Source organism: Balaenoptera physalus (assembly GCF_965194825.1).
Source record: "Balaenoptera physalus genome assembly, chromosome: 3".
Lineage (NCBI taxonomy): Eukaryota > Metazoa > Chordata > Mammalia > Artiodactyla > Balaenopteridae > Balaenoptera > Balaenoptera physalus.
The window spans coordinates 44,957,564-44,974,117 of NC_138890.1; the positions used below are offsets into that span (position 1 = coordinate 44,957,564).

Sequence of the window (16,554 nt, forward strand, 5' to 3'; positions counted from 1 at the left end):
ATGGGGTGTCTCTTTCTAATTTGCACAAAAGGGATATATGGTCTGGTGGTGGTTGTTAGTCTTAAACCGAACACATTCACAGAATAAAAAGCCAAAGTCAGAGGTGATCACGAAACTAGAAGGTGGTCTGTAGGAAGGACATTACATTTTGCTCAATCTGGCAAAAAAAGTTTTGCATCAATCACTATCAGGTAGATATTAGGGGACAGAATAATCTCAGTTGGCATCTAAGTAACATAGGGACAAAGCAGTACTAGGTCCATCAACAGAAATCTATACAAATGCTACTTTCTCCATTGGTCTTTCCACTGTTCCTTAGTATAAACACACACTCGTTTGTGCTTTTACATGAATAAGAGCTGGAATAAACATCGATGTGTGCAGCGTTGCACTGGCATCCACAGAATTATCCAGGGGTGTAATCAACGCTGTAACGAGGAAATTGTGGGTTGCCCAGGTGTGGAAGACACTGAAGTGTCTTTCTCCCACCTCCAATTAAAACGTGAATAGGGCATAAACTGCTCACTCTGCCCATTTTCTGCATTTGCAGGACAGAGACAGTATTCTCAATTGCTTGCATACACTCCTCTTTCATTGCTAGGTTTACAAGCAATCATATCACTCCACACAAACTATAATTTCCTCTTTGTTATCTCTGCTCCCTTCAGACAAACATGATTCACTGAGGAAATAATAATGAACCATTACCTTTGATGTAGCGGCTGCCTGTTCTGTAGAGATGGGAGCATGCCAAAACGGGGAGATGAATGCCGCATTAAGGCAGGCAGAGTAAATTCCACTTCTAGATGATGTGTGTACCCTGCAGTTTGCTGTTTACTTTTTTATATACTTATCTAAACCCTCTAATGATCTTTTCTGGCACAGTGGTACGTAGAATCTCAACTATTATGAGGTCAACTATAAACAATGATCTAATAACAATTATCTTAAGAACTTAACTCCAGTAACTTACAATCACTGATTTTTTCTTTTCATTCATTCGCTTACTCAACCCACCCATCCTTCCATCTCTCCAGACACCCACTTATTCAACTTTTACTGAGTATCCACTGATGTGCAAGGCACTGTTTCAGAGTTTACAATACTCGGTGTGTATATGGCCATGAGGGTGTGTGACATGGTACCCAACCTCGTGGAACCCAATTTTTAACCGTTGCTATACCCTGGAATCACCAGGCATGTTCTTGTAAGCAGGTCCTTTGCCTCCTTCCTTTTTAATCATCCTTGTTTTCTTTAGACCTTAATCATAAAGATGAGATCATTAGGCAACAGTTAACTTAGCTCCGGATTTCTGATTTACTAAATATATGCAACACCTTACCTAACCTGTTGATTCCTTTCCTGGATTAGAAAGAGTAAGAATGAAGAATTAAGTAGTTAAACAATGACTGACTCTCTACCCCTAGCTTCCCCTTAGTAAATCTGCAGGCAGACCATGCGGGCAAGAGAACATCCAATTGCAGGTGGACCACGTGGGCAAGACAGCATCCCAAGGAAGATGGGGAGAAATCAGCAGGTCTGCACGCAATGGAAAAATGACGAAGCATCTGACCTCCTACCTTAATGATGAACTGAGATGGTTTCCCCTTTTCCCTTTAAAGATTGTCATGGCTGAGCAGAATCTTTGGAGTTGGTCTCTGGACATTAAGTCCACCATGTCTCCAGATTGCTGGCTTTTCTGAATAAAGTAACTTTCTTCTCTGCCAAAGCTTGCCCTTCGATTTATTGGCTGTTGAGCTGCAAGTGGCCGAACCTGTGTTCAGTTACACTCTAAACAATACCAACATCTGGGCTGCACCTCTAGAGATTGTAATTGAATTGTTCTGGAACAGGGACTAGGAATCAGAATTATATTTAAACTTCAGTGGTTCTAATATGAGACTCACTGGCTTAGCGTTTCCAACCTAGTAAGGGAGATAAACAGCAAACAAGTGAACAAATGATGCAAAAGGCCATAGAGAGCAGTGTTTCATGCCTTCTGGTTGGCTCTAGCAAATCTCCATTCTGAGATTAGGCCCAAAGGTTAGCAGGCTGTGACTGAAAAGTAAATTTCATTCAACTGTTTTCGTGCATTTTCTCATACTATGGTTGTGTTTGTAATAACAGACATTTCCCTTGTGGCAAAATATCAGTAAGGCAGTGGCCAGAAAGCTGAATTTTGGGGCTCGTCCTGCTATTGAAAGGGGACAGAACATACCATCACAAAATATGCCTCTCTGGCCTAAGGATTATTTTTAGCTGGTTATTTTTAAGAAATAGCAGACAGGAAAAGCTATGAAAAACCAAGTAGAAGTTATCCTTTTGTAACAGACGTTTAGATTTATAAAGGAAATCCCCATTTGTAAGGGTCATCCCTCCCTGTACCAGGAAGAGGAGGATGATCAAATCAGCACTTTGACCTGTGTGCTATTCATCCACTAGACCTCATTCAGAGAGTCTTGTCAAGTGACACCAGCCCTTTGGAAAATCCTCCTGGGGTTTGCTTTTCATGGCCACAGGGGTGTCTAACTGTTAGACTAACTGTTATTACCAAAGAGAATTAATTCTATTCTACTAGAAAAGCCACAGCAGCCACTGTATCTTTACAGGTAAATCTTGCCCAGCAACAGGTTGCAGACAGGAAGCAAAGGTTCACTAACAGCAGCCTGTGGTTATGAGATAAAAATCCATCCAACCCACATGAAAAATAAGCACTTGTTGTGGCCTTCAGGGGGAAGAAAACAACATAACTCTTAACAGTATACTGCAATGGAGGATCAAAAACTTTAAGGAGATATATATATATATATATATATATATATACACACACACATATATATATATAAAAGGGCAAGAGTCAATGTGAAAATTAGAAAAGAAAAAAACCAAAATCTCATAAGAGTTTAATTGTGATTTCACTTTCTTGCTAGGATTATGAAAGAGCCATTGATTCCTGGTGGCAGCTGGCAAATGGGATGAAAGGTCCCCAGATGAGGCTTCTTGTTTCTGGGATTTTCTGCTTGGTCAGGTCTTCCAGGGAAGCTGGTCTAAGCCACTTTCTCCCTCCTACGAATGGCTGAAGGAGCCAGGAGGGAGAGAGTATTTGGTCACTACTGTTAGAATTACACTACAGTTAGAATTAGTGGGTTTTTAAAATATTTTGATACTTAAATGTTATTATTTTCCCTTTTAAACAGCATTTTCACAACTGTCACTCACCACACTGCAATTAAATTCAGAAAAAGATCCAAAGCTCTTTGTATGTGTTTTTAAAACACTAATCTTTTTTTTTTAATTATTTAATTATTTATTTTATTTTTGGCTGTGTTGGGTCTTCGTTTCTGTGCGAGGGCTTTCTCTAGTTGCGGCGAGCGGGGGCCACTCTTCATCGCGGTGCGCGGGCCTCTCACTGCCTCGGCCTCTCTTGTTGTGGAGCACAGGCTCCAGACGCACAGGCTCAGCAATTGTGGCTCACGGGCCTAGTCGCTCCGCGGCATGTGGGATCTTCCCAGACCAGGGCTCGAACCCATGTCCCCTGCATCGGCAGGCAGACTCTCAACCACTGCGCCACCAGGGAAGCCCTAAAACACTAATCTTTTCATCCATAACCACAATGCTTTCCACTTCATCTTGTCTGTGTAATGCTTAAGTCTCAGTTTTCTTTTCCTAAGGACAAAGTTTGCCTCTCTCATGGCTGAATACAGACTGCAAATGCCTCTGCGATAAGAACATTTCAAAAGCAGGGTTAGAGTTCACTTTTAACATTGGCCAATTTCATCAACTCATACTTGTTTCACTGTTGTCTTGACTGTATTGATTGGTACAAAATAGGCTATTAACCTGCTGACCATAATCTGTGAGGCATATGATACAGCAAAACCACCTTATCATTGGACAGACTCCTTGGCCATAATCAAGAATGAGTAATAATTGGTTGCTTCAACAACAGAGGCCCCAGAGCTAACACTTAAGTCCTAGGTTCTACGTGATGTGGGAAGTAGTTCATATACGTCATGCCATTCAGTGCTCACAAGTCCTTCTCAGTTGGTGCTGTTTTTATCCACCTGTTCATAAATGAGGAAACGGCGACAGAGAGAGGTTTTAAAAGCTTGCCCAGAGGCACAGGCTGGCAGGTGGCAAAACCAGGATCCAGGGTCTGGCGGTCTGACTTGAAAGTTCTGCTCCTAACCTTGACTCCATGCTGCCACCAGTGTCAGAGACTCTGCTAAACCTCAAAATCTGACTGAGCCCTGAGAAAGGACAGCATCTTTTCATTATGCCAAACAGCCAAGTGTTACATTTTAACCCTTCAGTCTCCCCATCTGTACAGTAGGAATGAAGTCCATCCCTCTCATCCCACTTAAGGGAGTTTTGGAGAGGGTATTTGTGAAAGCACTTTGAAATTTACAAAGCATGGAAAGAATTTGAATTGTTCTTCAAACACCCACAGTGCAAGGAAAACTGAAAAGGAATCCATCAATACTGGTCACAGATTCTAACCTTCAACTACTCAATGAATAGAACTTTTCGAGAAATTTCAACTTAATGAGAGGTCCCTGGTAAAATCATATCCGTGAACAGCACTTAGAAGCCTGAATCTTAGTATCTTCCTATTAGAGCAGATCTGAAAGGTGGTTTAGTTAAAACCTTCCCTCCTTCTGATGCCTGACACACCTCTATAGCAGTCCTGATTGGACAGTTCCCCTTACCTTGAGTCTCTAAGTGACAGGATGTTCATGGCTATCAAGGGAGGTAATTCAGACAATTCAAAAACACTTCTTTATGTTGCACTATCTTACTTTTGGTTCTGCTGCCCTCACTTCTTAGCCATTCTGGGTCATTAGAGTAAAGAGCAAAATTCTCTTTCTGTAAGAATATCGCCCCTCACACAAAGAGAGGGGGGTTATGCCTTCACCGGTTCACTTAACTTAGTCACTGCCTGGCTCAAGCTATGGGATTATTATGTGACAGGAGGCAAAACCCTCCATGCATCATTCACTGAGAACTGACTTCTAGCTTTAGAATGAGCCACTGAAATACTGAATGTAGCATAATAGCTCCTCAGGCGCCGAGAGTAGGACGTATTCAATCCATTGTGGTTGTGTATCTCCCAAATGGTCCTCACAGAGCAGCACAGTCATTTGCAGGGGCGGGTAATCAGAAGCCCAGGGCCTCCCACTCTCCATCTTAATCTCACTCATCATGCATATTTTATATATATCTGCATTCAAATGCTGAAGGGCATTTTCCTCATTTCCCAAAGAGCTTTCCATGGGGACCACAGAGAGAACCATAAATGAACAGACAGATGCATCATGTTAAAAAGGGTGTCAACACTTTCCTTTAATCAGTACACAGTCAATATTCTCCATCGTGAATAACTAATGAGTTTCTCAACTCCCTTCCTCAGATGTCATTGCAAAAATTTATCTGAGGAATGTCATCTGCACTTAATGAAGGGACAAGCATCGTAATTAAGTTTTAAGCTATTTCTTCAGCATGAAGCTGCTATGAAGTGTGAAATGACTATAATTCACATTTTTAAGACCCTGCATTTATTAGCATCTATTTTTTATTCAAGGTTAGGGGTATGTGCTTGGATTGCCAAAGGATTTCAAATTCGTCTGTGCTTTGTTATTCCAGAGTGAGTGCGCCTGAACTCAGATGCCAGGCAAGGAAAATTATCATTAATGAGTCAGGTTGTATTTTTGAAAAAAATCCAAAGACCTGGAAACTAATCTTCCTTTGTGAATAGGAAGCAATGATGAAATGTAGAACTGGGTGAAAGAGGACTTGATTCCTCTATGAATTATTATAACCATGGTTGAGAAAATGAATAGGGATTGTAGGTCGGAGGCTTCACGTTAAAGCAAAGTTCTACTGGAGTGTGACTATAGCAGAACGCTTGGGCAAAAAAGAAATCTAAAGTTTTGAAACTGCTTGTAAAAGAAAGAAAAAGAGATTATTCTCTTTTGGAAATGACTTAGGATGAATAGAAGAAAGAAAGAAAAGGGATAAATAAGCATATGGCCAAAATTAGAGACTCCAGGAGACTTTAATGGCTCTCCTTTACAAACAAATGTCAAAGAGTCAGTTACTCATCGTTTTGCTGGCTGAGCACACACTTCTGGAGGGAATGAATCTGTGATGATTCACCTAACCTAAACCCCTCTGTGGGCAATGGCAAATGTGGAAGACATCTGAGCCAGTGCATCCAAAAATGAAGATGTGCAGGGGCTATGTATAGGGCCTAACAGGGAGACCAGTATGATCCTGGGGCATGCCAAAAAGGATTTCCTTAGGAAGTGAACTTTAAACTGAGAGTTAAAAGATGAATAGGATGATTCAGAAAGAGTAGAGAAGAATGTTTCAAGAAAAGGGAATAGCAAGGCTCTAAGTGCGGCCTCTATGGCACTGTAGAGGAAACCAAGGGAGAATGGCTGTAGCCTGCAAATTGAGGAGGCTTCTGATTAAACAGTGAACTCAACACATATGTCTACCTCTGCTTCTTCCTGAAATGCTAACACAACTACAGTAAATGGACCAAAAAAGACCCACACCCACAAAGATAAAGAAAAAGAAAAGCAGTGAATATGGGAGCAGAATATACCATCCCAAAATATGCCTCTTTGGCATAAGGATTATTTTAGGCTGATTATTTTTAAGAAATAGCAGACATGGGAGAAGCTCTGAAAAACAAGCAGATGTTACTCTTTTGTAAGAGACATTTACATTTATAAGGAAATCTCCATTTGTAAGGGGTTTCCCTCTCTGTACCAGGTAGAGAAGGAGGACTAAATTTCTAGAAACTCTCATCCATGCAGAAGGCAATGACTTAAATCTGCATAATAACCTTACCTTTGCTTATTGCGCTTTTCCTGATAACTTCCCATAACTGGCCTCTTCCCCCGCACTCCTCCCTCAAATCTTTTGTTTTTCGCTAGAGGTGATATTTAAGGTGTTGGCTTGGGCCATTTCAGGGAGTTACTCAGTCTTCCTGGGTATCTCCCATGTATACAGGAGGTATACACGTCATTGAACATTTTTTTCTGTATTAATCTGTCTTTTATTACAGGGGTGTCTCAGCCAAGAACCTAGAAAGATAGAGGAAAAATTATTTTTCCTTTCCCACAGTTTTGGCAACCCAGATGGAACTTTCTGAGATACCACACTTGTTCTGGAGCCTGCAGATGAGATCCTGGAAAACTGGCAGAAGTGACAGAAAGCTAAGAATTTTTACCAAAGTCAGCTCTCCTGGATTTCTCTCTGCAGTACTCTGTAGGTTGCGAGAGGAAGGTAAAAATTTCTTGTCCCTTTTCAAGTTTAGATTAGCAGGAGAAAATACATGTGTGAATAAGTTCCTTGGGTGTAGCAACTTCGGTAAAGATTTACTATGAGAACTCTTGTTTTCTACTGGTCCTTTTCCTCCCAGAGGTGGTCATTTTTTTTCTCTTGTCTCTGTCTTTTGTGCCACTTGTCACAAGGAGGAGAACCACAGCTATGAGGAGATTTTCCTTCCATCTTGTTCTATGTCCTGAGAGCCTGGCTTTGTGACCAGTGAGAATATTCCCCCTGGTCTTCATCAGCCAGAGGATGCATGTCCAGGCATGCCTCTGGAGGACAGCCAAATAGACTGTGAATCCAAGAAGCAGCATTCTCTTGGTTCAACTTTGCTACTGAAACCGAGCAGGAAACTGTGGGCACACCACTCCCCCCAACACTAGTGCAGCAATGGGGCAAGGTCCCGGTTCCCCCTGAAGGAAATACCTAATAGTATCTTTGAGTTCTTCTGCAGGAACTAAGTTTCCCCGCCCAGGTAGAGCTGAGCACAAGATTCCTGGAGCACTGCACTGTTACCTCACTACCAACCAATCAGAAGAAAGTCCCACACCCTGCAGCCTGCACCCCAAATTTTGCCTATTAAAAACTTCTCCCCTAAAACCATCAAGGAATTCAGGGCTTTTGAGCACAAGCCACCCATTCTCCTTCCTTGGCCCTGCACTAAACATTTCTCTGCTCCAAACTCTGACATTTCAGTTTGTTTGGCCTCACTGTGCGTCGGGCACACAAACTTGTGTTCGACAACACTGGTTCTCAGGGGGGTTTTGTCATAAGGGATCCTGGTCCATAAGGGGCCTTTGCTGTTTCAACTTTTGTTGCTTTGTTAGTAAAAACAGGTCCCATTCCAGTGGCATCTGCCTGGTGTCACAGATGAGCGGGTCTGGGACTGGAGGCTTCTCATGTCCTCACCGGAAACCAGAGACACTGCTTTCACTACACCATTCTTATTTGCCTGTGGCAATGAGAGTCTTGGCAGAAGGAGAAACAAAAATAACAAAAGGTTGGAAGGAGGGGAAAGGGTAATGGGAGATGAGAGGCTGGGCCCATCATGCAGGGCCAGATCAACCACTTTAAGGTGGTACGTGAGTGTTTTTGTTTGTCTTCAAGTCAGTGGGAGCCACTGAAGGATAGCAAACAAAGGAGTGAACTTTAGCACAACTTGGCACATGATTCAAGGCCAGAAGTCAGGCAAATTTATTTAGTTCTTTCTGAGATGGTCTTACTTTCATTTATATTATAGTTGGTTCTTGAACAACACAAGTTTGAACTGTACAGGTCCACTTATACGTGGATATTTTTCAATAGTAAATACTACAGCACTACACGGTCTATGGTTGGTTGAATCTGCAGATGCGGAGGACCAAATATAAGTTATACGCAGATTAACCCCTGCGTTGTTCAGTGGTCAACTGTATGTTTTAACAAACCATGGAAAATTCTGGACTAAGAATCCTCTGTCTGGCTTTTTTATTTTTTTTAATTTACTTCTAGTTCCCAACTTATTTCAGGTAAAAACTGTCAGCTTGTTCCTCTAAACTCCCATTACTCTTTGTTTTGAAAAGGTTATAATTGGAATAAAATAAGGCTGGCTTCAAGCCAGGATCATGAAGGTGTAATTAAACAAGATTTTCTGTCTATCCACACACCAGGGCAATCCTACTGGGGGGAAAAAGAGAGATTCTAAAGCAATTGTGTGTTTTTCAAAATAATAGAACAATCTACCCCACACATTTTACATAATACATGGCAGCTGCTGACATTTAAATCAAGATAGAAACAATAATAAAGTCAGGCTGCTCTGTGTTGAGGCAGAAGGGAGCCCCAACTCTGGAATTTTGGCAGATATACACACATGCCCACTGTGCTCTAAAGGGCTGGGAGGTTAGCACTTATTTCATGATGTCCTGCCTGCCCTGACAACACAGATAAAAGTGCTATTTTATACACCCCTGCCAGTTATGGTTTTACCTGCTGAATGATTATTTTTCACATTTTAAACCCTTAAGTTAAACAATGAATCGAAAGGATATAATTTTAATTTTTAAATAAAAGCCACTTGTCTTAGATAATGTTAACAATGTGTCGAGTTGCCTCTCTCAAATTCAGACAAAAATGGGCTGGCCATTAATGGACCATCAGGTACCTCACTGAACAAGGCTGATGGCTCTAGCTTTCGTAAATAGTACAGTAATGATTTTGAGAGAGAGGCTTGTTTTGGTTATTAAGGCATTTCCTCCAATATCCTATTGGTTTAAAAAGAGTAAAAATCCAGGACCACTTTTGGGGAGTATGTTGACAGCATCAGATCTGGACTACAATTCCAATCAATGCTCACTCAAAACTTGCAGAGAAATGAACACTAATCGCAGGCATCTGATGATGGATTCTGAAAGCACCTTTTCCTTTTGCCCATACCCAGTGGTCCCTGCAAGACAGAGGGCGAGACTCACAGACTTGGAAGCTTGGCAAAGTCACGTAAGATACCTTGTGACTGGAATGATACCCTTTATTGCAAGCTGGCCAATGTACAAACCATGCTCATCCACGAAAACAAATGACTTTTCTTTATTGTTTTTACCTGACTTAATTTTTCTCTCAAACTTATCCTTATGGATTGTTGGGGAAAAAAAAATCTATTCTGGCATCCTCTCTGTAATTGAAAAGTTTCAACTTTCCCATTAGGATAAATAATTAGCCTAAATTTTCCTCTCCCTCTTTCAGATATCATTATGGATATGGCAGAAGGAGGCTTATGTGACCACGTGGTGACAGGAACAGAGCAAGTTTAGATTTCAGGAGATGTTGTTTTGATCTGCATCAGGCTAGACCCCCATGCCCAAGTCCTCATTGAATAAACTCTCTCTGGGCTCCAGCAGTATCCTAGCCTCAGCTTTCCCTGTGATGTTATCTGCCATCTATCATTCTCTGGTCTCTAATGGTAGAATCATAATGTACAGAGGAGATGAATACAGATTTATGGGTTTAGTATCTTTAAGCTGTAATTTCTATTACATGTGCAAAATAAGAGCTTTTGATAAACAAGGTAAAGGGCAAGGTGGCGATACCTCAAATACGGAAGTATCACTTTTCCTTTACCTCTTGTGCTTCTCCTTATATTTACTAATAGAACCATGCTGAAAGGCACCTGGGGAAAGGTTGGGGATAAGGTAGAAAAGGGAAATACAGAGGTAAATTCAAACTCTAGTGCTGATACTAACAGGAAAAAAAAAGAATAATGATGGCATGTTGGAATATAGGAGGAAGAGGAAGAAAAGGGACATATATATGTATTGACTGGTTTTGGAAGATGCAAGATGTAATAGTTTTGGGATTTCAAACAGGACAATCTTAAAGTCAAGTGGGTCTCATTAAGCCCTAGCCTGTGGCTTTCAGATCTTCATTTTTTTTTTTTCTCAGCAGGCACTATTAAATGTGTGAAGAGAAGAGTTGTAAGGTAGTGACTAGCATTTTTGGCAAAATGAGAAAATGGAGGCAATACAATGACATGTTAATATAGTTAAATGAGATTGTCTTGTATTCAATTATGAGACTGTCTTTTATTCTATATTGTGTCTTCTTATATCCTTTCTCTTATATAAAATGCAGTTAATAGTAGATGGAAGTACTCAATAATTTTTTCCTTTTGTCTTTAATTGAGAAATAATTGTTGGTCACCATGATTTGATGGAAACTTTTTAGGGGTTAAAGAAATATTAAACTCTGGGAACTCCCATCCCATCTGAGTTCTTGTGTCCCTGTGAGAGAGAGAGCTGCTTGCCTGTCCTCCCAATAGCTAACATGTGTTGAATTAGTATTCACTGAGCTTTTCCTCCATTCTAGGCACTGGGGCTAGGAGAGCTTAAGACACTTGCCCAAGTTCACAAAGCAGACAGGCATGGGTACCAACTTCAAAGCCAGAGCAGGATACCTTCAAAGCACAGGCTCTTGACCAACAGGGACATGGCTTCACCATTATTCTATTTTTTTAAGGCCTTGGAGTAAGTAACAGCTATTATTTGGTCCACTACATATTTTTTTTCATTTCTCCTTTGAATCACTTCAATATTTGTGCTATATGATCAAAAAATTCTAAATCTCATACATGCAAAACAAAACAAAAAAACCTTAGTCTAAGTATATGGAGTTGGGGGTGGAAGAGAGGGAAGAAAATTACAGAACATGTCTGCAAAATGTTTAAAAGGGAGAAAATTTAAAGATTTCTTCCACAATGGTACTCCCCCTTTTACCATGTACCATAGCTAAAAGCTCAATACACAGCTTCTTGCCTCTTCTCTCCCTTCCCCCACTCCCACCTGCTCTTTCTCTGTATTTCTGTCTTTGTGTGTGTGTGTGTCTCCCTCTTTACCTGTGTGTGTACATTTTTTAAAATCAGACTGTCGATCCATTATTTTTGGTATTGTGAATTTTGAAGAGGACAAAGAAGTGGAGAAGGATTGCCAAGCCTCAAATTAAGTGAGCCCTGAAGCTCTGACAGACTGTTCTTGCCACTTAAATTTATAAACCACTGAGAGCCAATAAATACTTAGCTGGCTATAGACATTTTAAAATACAATTAAAGAATGAATAAATTCATTTTTGTCAACTTGTGGGAGGCTTGTCTAATCCCTGTTTCCCTATAAGACACACAAACTGTAAATTCACATATTTCCAAAGGAGCCAGATTGAGTACCTACCCAGTTAAAAAAAAAAATTTTGCAAAACAGTCAAGTGCATTATTGGGAGTAACAGATGTATCATAATTTTTCAGCTTTATCATTAAAACCCTGGTAATATTATGGAGAAAAGTAAACAGTAACAAAGTAATGCCTTATTTATTTGGGGCTTGCAGTGATAGAATGGGTTTGCTATCAGTGAATCTTTCAGTTCTGAATTGAATTACATACTGATTTTTGAAGCTTGTAACAATCTTTAGTCTTTTGCGACCACATTTGAAACTGCCTTCACACAATTTTTTAAAGAACACAACTGTCATGAGGAAATTACAATCCCTCATGTTTGTCAATAACACAGTAACATTCTTGGGAGCTAGAGAAATATGTTGGGGTACTTTCCCTTACATTAAATGGCTGCAGAGAACCATACTTTTTGAATTCTGAGGTGTACTTTTGGGTTTTACCTTTTTTCTTCTTGCAACTAAAATGTCACTTCCTTTGGGCAGCCTTATTTAACTCTCTTAAGTAGGTTTTGTAATTCTCTGTGTTTGTGTTTCCTCTGATTTGGTTCATACATCTATCCTAGATTTCATTACCTTGTATTTTGAGGTTCATTTCTGTCTTATTCTCCTTAACTATAAATTATTTGAGTACTCATTTAACTCTACATCTCAAGTATTTATCACATGCCTTGACTCTTAATAAAGTGTCAAAAAAATACTTGGTATAAACAAAACGAAAAGAATGGGAGAAAATATTTGCAAACAAAGCGACCGACAACGGATTACCCTCCAAAATATACAAACAGCTCATGCAGCTCAATATCAAAAAAACAAACAACCCAATCAAAAAAATGGGCAGAAGATCTAAATAGATATTTCTCCAAGGGAGACATACAGATGGCCAAAAGGCACATGAAAAGATGCTCAACATCGCTAATTATTAGAGAAATGCAAATCAAAACTACAATGAGGTATCACCTCACACCAGTCAGAATGGCTGTCATCAAAATGTCTACAAACAGTAAATGCTGAAAAGGCTGTGAAGAAAAGGGAACCTTCCCTACACTGTTGGTAGGAATGTAAATTGGTACAACCACTATGGAGAACAGTATGGAGGTTCCTCAAAAAACTAAAAATAGAACTACCATATGACCCAGCAATCCCACGCCTAGGCATATACCCAGAGAAAACCATACCTCAAAAAGACACATGCACCCCAATGTTCATTGCAGCTGTATTTTACAATAGCCAGGACATGGAAGCAACCTAAATGTCTATCAACAGAGGAATGGATAAAGAAGATGTGGTACATATACACAATGGAATATTACTCAGCCATAGAAAAGAATGAAATAATGCCATCTGCAGCAACATGGATGGACCTAGAGATTATCATACTAAGTGAAGTAAGTCAGACAGAGAAAGACAAGTATCATATGATATTACTGATATGTGGAATCTAAAAAACATGATACAAATGAACTTACTTTCAAAACAGACTCACAGACTTTGAAAACAAAGTTATGGTTACCAAGTTGGGGGGGGGGATAAATTAGGAGTTTGGGATTAACATATCCACACCACTATACATAAAATAGATAATTAACAAGGATCTACTGTACAGCACAGGGAACCCTACTCAATGTTCTGTAATAACCTATATGGGAAAAGAATCTGAAAAAAACACTTGTGAAACAGCTCCTTATAGACAATGAAATGGAAAATCAGGTCACCACCCTTGTTATAATTGAAGGTAGAGTAAAAGCATATCAGCACAGCCGCTGATGAAGAATTCTTTTATGAAGACCTTCTGGCTTCTTGCTTTTTTGTGGTTCCTTCCAAGCTTTTAGTGATACTTAGGGGAACAGAGTTGGCTGTCTGTGTACATTGGTCCATATAACCCTCTTCCTTTCCTTTACAATTGTCATGGCATACATCTGGGAAATAGGATTTCATAGTCCATTTCCCATTCTGGTAGGATCAGACTCCTACAAGGAAACTTCACAGTTGATAAGAATGCTTAGAGCAAGGTAGTCATTCAAAGGTAGTCTCTGTTCTTACAGAAAATACCTATGTCAAACTGAATGGCCTATTTCCAGTCTCAGATCAGGCACAGCCTGAGATCAGGCATTTTTCCCATTTGTCTTACATAAACTTTGGGGAAAAAAAAACTGTGTGAACAAGTGAACATTTAAAATATTCAAATTTTAAGATCATGAATTTATTCAAATCCAGTTTCTATTCAAAGTTAGTTTTTCTTATTTAGAGGGATGGCGGTAGTGCCTGGTATATTTTTAAGTATAGTCTTGAATCTAGAGCCACACGTCATGATTTCAGAATCGCCCTGCAGCAGCAGAGTCTACAAATACGCCCGAGTTGGGTGTTGGGCGCAGACCTTACCAACACTCCTTATTTGTCTGGAGAGAAACAACCCTCTTTTGTGATTTTCAGCTCAACCCTGGATTATTTACAAACCTCTTAAGCAAACACTGCAAATATAGTAACTATAGTAACTCTAATAAGAAAAGCAGTGAACCAAAACGCTCACAGAGAGGAAGCTACCATTCCTTCAGCTGGGAGCTGAGATCTTCCAGGAAGAAACGTCAGAGACCCAAAATTTCTCATTAACAAACAAGCAAACAGAAAACAACAATAGAACAAACAAAAAACCCCTCCAGCAGCCAAGAAAGGGGTTTGAGGAAACAAAAATTATCCCACAAGAGAAGGTCTCTAAAATAGATGTTATTTTTCTCATGTTTGATTGATTGAGTAGCTGAGGGACATGGATGGATATTTAAGTTTTACTTGTTTATCTGAGAAGTCAGTCTAAGAATAAATAAAGGAAGCACAAAAAGACTTCAGCATCTAATTCTTAAGCTGGTCTTTTGTTTGCCCCTGTTCAGATTGTGTTGATGCGTAATAGCCTGAACTGAGTCAGGAGCCTAGAATGTGATCACTTGGCTTCTCCATCCCTCTGGAACTTTTTTTTTTAATGGTGCTTTGTGGCAGAACCTCTGACCAAAAAACCATTTTTTTTTTTTTTTTTAGATTCCATATATATGTGTTAGCATACAGTGTTTATTTTCCTCTTTCTGACTTACTTCACTCTGTATGACAGACTCTAGGTCCATTCACCTCACTACAAATAACTCAATTTCATTTCTTTTTATGGCTCAGTAATATTCCATTGTATATATGTGCCACATCTTCTTTATCCATTCATCTGTCGATGGACACTTAGGTTGCTTCCATGTCCTGGCTATTGTAAACAGAGCTGCAATGAACATTGTAGTACATGATAGAGTTCAGCTCCTTTCAGACATCACTTATCTTTGGGCTGATCAGCACAAATCATTCACTAGTTCTGTAAAAAACAACCCCCCCTCCCCCACAAATAAAAACCCCTGCTCCTAAAGAAGACTGAAAAGACAGGGAACAGGGCCAACCATTAGCTTGCTTGAAAGAGTTCTTACATCATAGCCACAAGGATTCAGTGCATTCTCAGAGAATGAGCTCTCTCAGGGTCCTAAAATGCACATTTCCTTGGGTGGATTTGCTTAAAAGATTCCAGCTTTAGCACATTAATATGAAACCCAGGATCTAAATGACAGAGAGTCACGCAACTTCTGGCCTCTGGAAGACCTGGTGAAAATGGTTACTCCAGAAACATGTAAAACGTCACAATGTGGTATGTAATTTTAAAAATATAGCCCACTGTATACGGGATTTTGCTAAGAAAAGGTTCTCACTCCCCACTGATTATCCTCTTCCTTTGGCCCGATTTATTTCCCTATATTCAAAAAGACTTACAGGCCTGGCAGGAATGCTACGGTTTTGTAATGAGGTGATATATTCTCCACTTACCGAGGACATGTTTCTGTTTAGGGAAATGCAAGGTCCAACGTGGCTGCTGCTGTTTTCGCAAAACAGAGATCTCGGGACTGGTTGTGAAAGAGAAGGTATGACATGTGCAACACAGGTGCGTTTGCTTACAGTTGACATCTTTATGCAAGAGTTATTCAGGGCTATTTATGAGGATTTATGATTGGTCTTGATTAAAAGAACTGTGAGAAACGAAGAAAGCCAATATTCACTGAATTCTTCATGGCTCTAATTCCATAGTGAAAATTAAAGTTATATTTGTATCATCATACCATTTTATATGTGTTTCATTTGGAGGGCTGGGGATAGTTCTTTGGTGGCAGGGATGGTTTTTAGGCTATATCTCTATTTGTCCGTTGGTATGTCTATTGTTCCTTTTTGCTTTCCATAAGTTGTTGGTGGTAAGTACATGGCATCGCAGAGCCCTTTTCTGCTAAAAGCAGCATGCTTATGGATATCTGATTAACACCAGTACATGGAATACCCACAGAAAGTAGTTCTAGCACCGTATCATTCCAGAAAATGGGGAGCTTGTTAGATAGAAAAAAAAAAAAAAAAGTATTGTATTTACAGTTCAGCCTCTTTTAAACACCACTTTTCTTTGGGCTGATCAGCACCAATTACTGATTAGTTCTCTAACCGGAGAGGATTTTGGT

At 39.9% G+C, this 16,554-nt stretch overlaps 1 protein-coding gene and 1 long non-coding RNA gene across 3 annotated transcripts in view; one reads left to right on the plus strand and one right to left on the minus strand.

Moving 5' to 3' along the window:
• SGCD (sarcoglycan delta) overlaps window positions 1-16,554 on the minus strand; it is a 419,219-nt gene that overhangs the window by 93,491 nt on the left and 309,174 nt on the right. The window lies entirely within an intron of this gene.
• The window catches only part of LOC309656967, a 95,549-nt gene that overhangs the window by 62,913 nt on the left and 16,082 nt on the right, over window positions 1-16,554 (plus strand). The window contains exon 2 of one of the 2 annotated variants that reach the window (XR_014261634.1): window positions 1,428-15,995. This is a non-coding gene — a long non-coding RNA (uncharacterized lncRNA). The remainder of the gene's footprint in view (window positions 1-1,427; window positions 15,996-16,554) is intronic. The other variant, XR_014261635.1, reaches the window with a different exon arrangement.